The sequence below is a fragment of the Hippopotamus amphibius genome, chromosome 9 (genome assembly GCF_030028045.1).
Source record: "Hippopotamus amphibius kiboko isolate mHipAmp2 chromosome 9, mHipAmp2.hap2, whole genome shotgun sequence".
Taxonomy (NCBI): domain Eukaryota; kingdom Metazoa; phylum Chordata; class Mammalia; order Artiodactyla; family Hippopotamidae; genus Hippopotamus; species Hippopotamus amphibius.
In genome coordinates this window covers 32,681,655-32,690,066 of record NC_080194.1, presented here as the reverse complement: position 1 = coordinate 32,690,066, position 8,412 = coordinate 32,681,655, and positions in this window count along the sequence as shown.

Below are 8,412 nucleotides of genomic sequence, written 5' to 3'. Positions count from 1 at the left end.
TGGCACAAGACAGGGAAATGTTGTCTTTTATTATAAGTCTTTGAGATATATTTAATGTTTTAAAACATGCACATATATGGCTTACTAGAAGATGTTTCTAACTAAAAATAATTACATGGGGCATTCACTTTGGAGCATGATGGAGTGCCAGGGATTGGATTTACCATCTCGCTTTACACAATTAGAAACCCAGACAAAATATGTGAAACAACAATTTTTCAGACATTGGACAAAACGCAATGCAAGACCATGATCTCCGTAAGAAGAAAAGCAAATGTGGTAAGTTCTTTAATTGCCCTAGAATACTGCCTGAAGGCTATTTCCAGGCTGCAATACAAGGACAAGGATTCCAAACAGCCTGGTAATCTCAGTGAGTTGAGAAGACAGAAACCAGAGTTCAGAAAGGACCAGAATTTGCAAGAGAGAGTACCAGAGAGAAGGAGCTGCTCACAGAGAGAGCTTGAAAGATCTAAAGAGAGGGTCCTTTGAGTTTGGGCTGAGTACTGATCTGCACATGCATAGGATGAAACTTCCTGAGGCTGGTGAAAGAATCACCAGAAAATAGTAGGCTAAACAACTTTCAGAGCTCACCCAAGGCTGAGAATAATTCAGATTGCCACCAGCCAAAGTAGAAGGACCTCATGATACAAATGACATCAGCTAGAGTCTTCCTAAGGGTATTGCCTAAATTAACCCAGCACCAAAGGCTGCCCTGGATCCACTCCAACAAAGCTTAATTTCAAGCCTGAAAGAGGTCTAACTAACCCCAAGAAATGTAACTGCATGCCAGATAAAGTAAACCCAACACTATTTTTCAAAAAATACAATATCTAGTAGCTAACAACATAAAATCAACCATGTCTGGCATCCAATAAAAAATTACCAGACATGCAAAAGATAGAAACTTAGTTACAAGACAAATAAGTTCTAGAGATCTAATGTACAGCATAGTGACTATAATTAATAATACTGTATTATATATTTGAAACTTGCTAAGAGAGTAGATCTTGTGTTCTCACCACACACACACAGCAATGGAAACCATATGAGATGATGGAAATGTTAATTAACTTGATCATGGTCCTCACTTCACAATGTATACATATATTAAATCATCACATTGTATACTTTAAAGAAACCATATTGTTACAACCTAAATATATACAAGTGTACCTTGTTTTATTGTGCTTTGTTTTATCGAAATTTACAGATACTGCATTTTTTGCAAATTGAAGGTTTGTGGCAACACTGCACTGCCAAATGATGGTTAGCATTTTTTAGCAATAAAGTATCTTTTAACTAAGGTATGTATATATTTTTAGACATATTGCTATTGCACACTTAAACTATAGTATAGTATAAACATAATTTTTATATGCATTGGGAAACCAAAAAATCATGTGACTCACATTATTGAGATATTTATTATAGTGGCCTGGAACCAAACATGCAGTATCTTTGGGGTATGCCTTACAATTTTTATTTGTCAATCATACCTCAATAAAGCTAGAAAAAAATTTTAAAGAAATATATTTTGTTAATGATAAAACATTACTATAGTAATAAAATTAAAAATAAAAATTATAAACCCACAGATCCAAAAAAAAGCTCAATGACTCCAAGGAGATTAAACATTTAAAAAATGCAACAGACCATTAATAATCATATAACTGAAAACAATGGATAAAAAGAAATTCTTACAAGCAGCAGGAGGAGAAAAAATACATTATGTAAAGGGAAATGAAGATAAGAATGACAGAAGATTTTATGTCAGAAACTGTGCAAACCAGAAGACAATAAAGCTGTCAACTAGGGTTTTATGCCCAGCAAAAGTAGCTTTCAAAAATGAAAGTGAACTAAACACTTTTTCAGATAAACAACATCTGAGAAAATTCATTACCAGCATAGCTGCACTATAAAATATACGAAAGGAAATTCTTCAAGCATAAGGAACATACTACTATATGGAAATTTGGATCTACTCAAAGGAATCAAGGGGAATATGTGGACTGACATAAAAGACATTTTCCATTGTTTAATCTCTTTAAAATAAAATTAACTATTGAAAACAAAACTAATACCAGCATCCCATGGGGTTTATAATATATATAGAAGTAAAACACAACAATACTACAAAAGGTGAGAGAAGGTTCTTACCTTGCACATGAAGTGGTATGATATTATCTGAAAGTAGGCTGTGGTAAATTAAAGACGTATACTGTGAACTGTAGAGGAATCAGTAGCAAGACAAGGCAGAGGTATGGCTAATAAGCCAACAACGAGATCAAGTGGAATCATAAGAATAGTGTAGAAAAAACAGAAAAATAAGGAATGAAAAACAAATAGAAAAACAGAAAACAAATAGCAATATGGTAGATTTAAACACAGACATATCAATCATTAATTAAATGTAAGCAATCTAAACACTGCAGTTGAAAGCAGAGATTGTTAGATTGGATAAAAAAGCAAGAACCAATTTTGTGCTATCTAGGAGTATCCACGTTAAAACTATAGGCACAAGAAAGTTAAAAGTAAAAGAATGCAAAAAGATATACTATGAGAGCACTAATTGAAAGAAAGCTTGAGTGGTTACATTAATGCAGAGAAAAGACTTTTGGACAAGAAGTATTAAAAGATAAAAAGGTACATTTCTAATAATAAATTGATTAATCCATCAAAAAGAGAACAGACCTAAATGTGTAACAGAACCTTAAAAAAATGAAGTAAAACTGGTAGAACTAAAAGGAGGATTAGGCAAGTCCACAATTGTAGTTGAATGTTTCAACACTTTTTCAGTAATTTAACAGCTTGATGAAGATCACTAAGGATATAGAAAACATGAATGGGGAATTCCTTGGTGGTCCAGTGGTTAGGACTCCATACTTCCACTGCAGGGGGCCCAGGTTTGATCCCTGGTGGGAGAACTAAGATGCCACAAACCACACAGTGTGGCCAAAAACCAAAACAAACAAACAAACAAAAAACCAAAAAAAACATGCATGAACTAAATCAAACAGACAGATATAGAACATCCCAATCAACAAAGGCAGAAGACACATTCTTTTCAAGTACACATGTAACATATACCAAAATGACTATATTCTAGACATAGAAGAACCTACAAATTAAAAAGGATCGAAACTATATAATGTATGTCTTCTGATCACAATGAAATTAACTGAATCATTAACATAAAGATATCTGGAAAAACCCAAATGTTTGGAAATTGACAACATACTTACAAATAATTCACTTGACAAAGAAGTCAGAAGGAAAATTAGACAATATTTTCAACTAAATAAAAACAAAACCACAAAATATCAAAATTTCTGGTATAGATGTAAAGATTAGAAGTGCTTAGAGAAAATTTCACAGATTAAAGGAACAGAGGGACGGTGTGGTGAGCACCATAGGTAAAACACAATACTATTCTGAGTCAAAAGCAGAGGGAGGGGATGTTTGTCTGGCAAAAGCAACAGATGCTCACCACACCTTCTTTCTGTCCTACCACCTCATCAAGCTTCCATTGCATCTCCCCCCTTTTCCTCTCAGCTAGATGTTTCTAAAGCATGGATACAATAGGGCTCTCTCTATCAACATCAGTCATGTATCCTCTTTGATTCACTGTAATTGTATTATTGTAAAAGAAACATTTTTTCCTGCCCCTACCTATAGCTTCACATACATACCATCTTCTGTACAACAGCTAGGGCTTAATTGAACTAGTGATGACCACCTGACCCCAAATTAGCCAATGTTAGTTGCCTAGAAATCTGACTTTGTGTGACCTTGCACCAAGAGATGAGTGGGGCTGAACAGATTCTATCTTGAGAACTTGATGTCAGACACAAGACTGCTGACAGTTGGTGGTGAGAAGTCCCCATAAACTGAAAGTAATGGCAACTGTTTGCAAGTTGATGAGTAAGAGGGGGAAGCGGTTCTTTAGAGAAAGGAAAATGGAGCTGACAAGAAACGAGGAGAGAAGAGCCCATAGCGCAAGAAAGGGAAATGGAGGTGGTAGCCAGCTGCTTCTGTTCCTCTCAATCTCCTCTGATGCTCAGCTGCACTTGATTTCATGTCCTTTGATTCTGTGAGAGCTCTGTTTCCTTGCAATAAACACTATTCTTAACTTGAGTAACTCTGAATGAGTTTTGTTTTCTTGCAACCAAAGGGGCCATAACTTGAACAATTTCGTGTGTCTTTTTAATTGTCTCCCAACATTGCACAGTAACTTCTTTAAGGGTAATCAGTGTGTTTTATTTCGTCTGTATAACACAGCTCATAGTCACATGGCTGGATTATATAAAAGCTGATAAGGTTCATAATGAATGAATTCATTAACCTGGTTACTGAAACCTCTGCCATCACCAGAATCGTGAATTGCTTGTTTTGTCTGCCCTTCCGAGTCCTTTGTGAAACATTTTTTTTTCTACTCCCTCTAGCTCTGGTGGGACTAAGAATCTTAAGCTCTCACCCCCCACATATACCCCACGGTATAGGGCAGTCAGGCTCTCCTATGCAGGATTTGAAATCTAAGTCATTGGATAGTAGTTCCCTAAAGAAAGGTTGATCAGTTTCTGCAATTGAGAACCCTGGAGCTCCCTTGATCCCTGGCCTTTCCAGAGTCTGATTGTTCAGCTTTTTCTTCAGTCCTAGGGCTGTTCACTCTCCTTCCAAAGCTCCCCTTTTCTTATTTAAGTAGTCAGAGTCCATTTCTATTGCTTTCAGCCTGACTCCTCTCTGATATAGCTTGGTTTCCAAAGGGGCCAGTTTCTTCCCAGGCCCATATAGAATAACTGGAAGAAATTCTTCTTTTTGCAAAGAGCAGCTAAGTTTGAAGCATGCTATCTTTGAAACACATAAATTATTTCTTTATTGATTAGTTGCTTCACTGCTGTCTTCTTTTCTATGTCTTGGATCTAACCTCTGGGCTGCCATTTCTGCAAGAGGTGTCATTAGTTCTGCCTCAGTGGTTTACATTCAACCTCATCCTCATTTTCTAAGGCTGTCTATGGGTGAATGAGTCATGAACCTGAATCTTTAAAGGAATCATATGTATTTGGGGACCAGGCAACAGAGGCTAACTTCACTTAGCCAAAGTTAACACTTTCTACTCATTCTTTGAGTTTGAAAGATCTATACTCAACCTAAGAAGCCATCTCCCAGGCTTGAGCCTGGTGTCCCAGTTTCCAATGATGAACCCACTCTAGCCCTTTGGATCAGCATCCTTCCCTAGTGAGAAGCCACGCTTAGGGTGTTGGCTCTGATTCTTCCAAGACCTCGAGTTCCAAGGCAGTTTTTCTCCTCTCAACACTCTGACTCATTATCCTATTTTACTGAAGTACTTAGAATGAGAGCTTTTGGGAAGTGTTCTGTGCAATTATACAAATGAAAAGGCATGTTTATTTGAAATGTTTTCAGATTTCCTAGAAAGAAATTTTATGTTCTCTCCCTGACACTAATTTCTGAAACTGGGTAACAGTCCTGAGGGTATGAGCCCTGCGCAGGGACTTGCATTTCCAAGGCAATCTGAAACCCAGTCAATAAGTATTCATTCATTTTGCAAATTGTTGAGCACCTACTGCATGCCAGGCACTGTACCAAGAGCTGGGTATACAATGGAGAAGAAAACACATAGCTCTGCCTTCAAAAGGACATAGTCCAACAAGCAGCTCATGCAGCTTAATACCAAAAAAGCAAATAACCCAATCCACAAATGGGCAGAAGACCTAAATAGACATTTCTCCAAAGAAGACATACAGATGGCCAACAAACACATGAAAACATGCTCAACATCACTAATCATCAGAGAAATGCAAGTCAAAGCCACAATGAGGTATCACCTCACACCAGTCAGAATGGCCATCATCACAAAATCTGGAAACAACAAATGTTGGAGAGGGTGTGGAGAAAAGGGAACTCTCCTGCACTGTTGGTGGGAATGTAAGTTGGTACAGCCACTATGGAAAACAGTTTGGAGGTTCCTTAAAAAACTACAAATAGAACTACCATATGATCCAGTAATCCCACTACTGGGCATATACCCAAAGAAAACCATAATCCCAAAAGAAATTTGTACCATAATGTTTATTGCAGCACTATTTACAATAGCCAGGACATGGAAGCAACCTAAATGCCCATCAACAAATGAATGGATAAAGAAGATGTGGCATATATACACAATGGAATATTACTCAGCTATAAAAAGGAATGAGATGGAGCTGTATGTAATAAGGTGGATAGACCTAGAGTCTGTCATACAGAGTGAAGTAGTCAGAAAGAGAAAGACGAATATTGTATGCTAACTCATATATACGGAATCTAAAAATGGTACTGATGAACTCAGTGACAAGACAAGAACAAGGACGCAGATGCAGAGAATGGACTGGAGAACTTGAGGTTTGGGGGGGGCGGGGAGTGAAGGGAAAGCTGAGACGAAGTGAGAGAATAGCATAGACATATATATACTACCAACTGTAAAATAGAGAGCCAGTGAGAAGCTGCTGTATAACAAAGGGAGTTCAACTCGAGGATGGATGATGCCTTAGAGGACTGGGACAGGGAGAGTGGGGGGGAGTCGAGGGAGGGAGGGAATACGGGGATATGTGTATGAATACAGATGATTGAACTTGGTGTACCTCAAAAGAAATAAATAAGTAAAATGAAAATGAAAAAACAAAAACAAAAACAAACCAAAAAAATTTGCATTTAAACATTGTACTTATATTGTAACTTGTATGGCAATATGAAGTAGAAGTACAATTTATTTTTTCCTATGCAAATATATCACAAATCCTTTTTCCCCCCAATGATTTTAAATATTAGATGTATCTTGTTTAAAATTTGTATACATACTTGCTTATCATAAATATGATGCTGCATATGTGTAATGCACATGCACACACACAGACACATGGATATGGTTCTAGGTTTATCCTTTTCCACTGAGCTGCCACTGTATCCCTATCCAGTTTAAATTCTTAGAATTTAAAATATGCTTTAAAGATTTTCTACGTATGTATTCAATAATTATATGTGTGTTTTTCATATAAAATTCAGAACTATTGTTTCTAAATTTATCTCAAATTTTTATTGGTATTATAATAAATACATAAATAAATTTTAAAAAAAAAGAGGACACAGTCCAGTGGAGGAGAGAGAAAAAAATAAGTAAATAAATTCAAAAATAATCATACATGAGTAATTACTACTGTGAAAAATTTAATAAGAAATAGCATTAGGAGGGAATCGTAGATGGGAGAGGGCAGGAGAATCTCCTTGAGACCTGAGGATAAGAGGTGAGGAGAACTGGAATCAAGTAAGATGGAACAACATATATGAGGCCTGGAGGTAGGAAAGAGCTTCATGTGTTTGAGGAACTAAGTGGAGCTCTGTTTTGGGCATAGTTAGACTGAAATGCTTATGATATATCCAAGTAAAAAACTCAAGTAAATAGTTGGGTACATAGGTCTGGAGTTCAAAGGAAAGATTAAGGTGGAGATACAAATTCGGTCAGCATCAGCATGTAGACGATATCTTAGGCCATGAAAATAGATCATTTAGGAAGATAGTGGAGAGAGAGAAGAAGCCCTGGGAAACACCAATATTTAGACACTGGAAGAGGAAGAAGGTCTATAACAGAGACTGAGAAGAAATTGTCAGAGACATCAGAGGTAAGAAGAAAATCCATTGTGCAAGGTCAAATAAAGGAGTGGTCATCTTGGTCTAATGCAACTGAGTGAGCACGATGAGAAAACAATTTCCCATTGAACTTGACAACATGGAGATTATGGTAACCTTAACACAAGAAGTTTTGGTAAAATGGTAAGGAAAGAGACCCAATTTGAGAGTTTTGAGGAGTAATAAAAGGTGAAATAGTAGAGCTAACTGTGTAAACAACTATCGAGACAATAAGCTGTGAAGGGATTCAGAGAAATGGGCAGTAATTGGAGAAAGATGAGGGAAGCACAGAAGGACTTTTAGGCATAAAGGAGAGTCAATCATGTTTGTGAGCTGAAGAGAATGGCCCATCGGAAAAAGGGAGGATTGATAATTAGGAGGGATAGGAGATAACTGGAGGAGTAAAACTTGAGAAAGTGAGAAAGGATGGCAGCCAGAGCCCATTAAGGATCCAGCTCCAGGAGATGCTGAGCTGTGATGGAAGCAACACATTTTCTCCTTTGTTCCAGGAGGGCAGACAGAGAAGATGCCGAGGAATGCAGATGTAGAATAGGGGAGTTCTTGTCTGTTGGTTCCAATTTTTCACTTGGATACGACTGATGCAGGGTAATTAGATCAGAGGGAGGAGTGCAGGGATGAAGTAGATTTGAGAAGAGACACAAAGGTATGAGACATCATCTAAAGGGTGAAACAGCAAGTTTATTAGATAGAGAGAGAGAATGCTGCATGAGG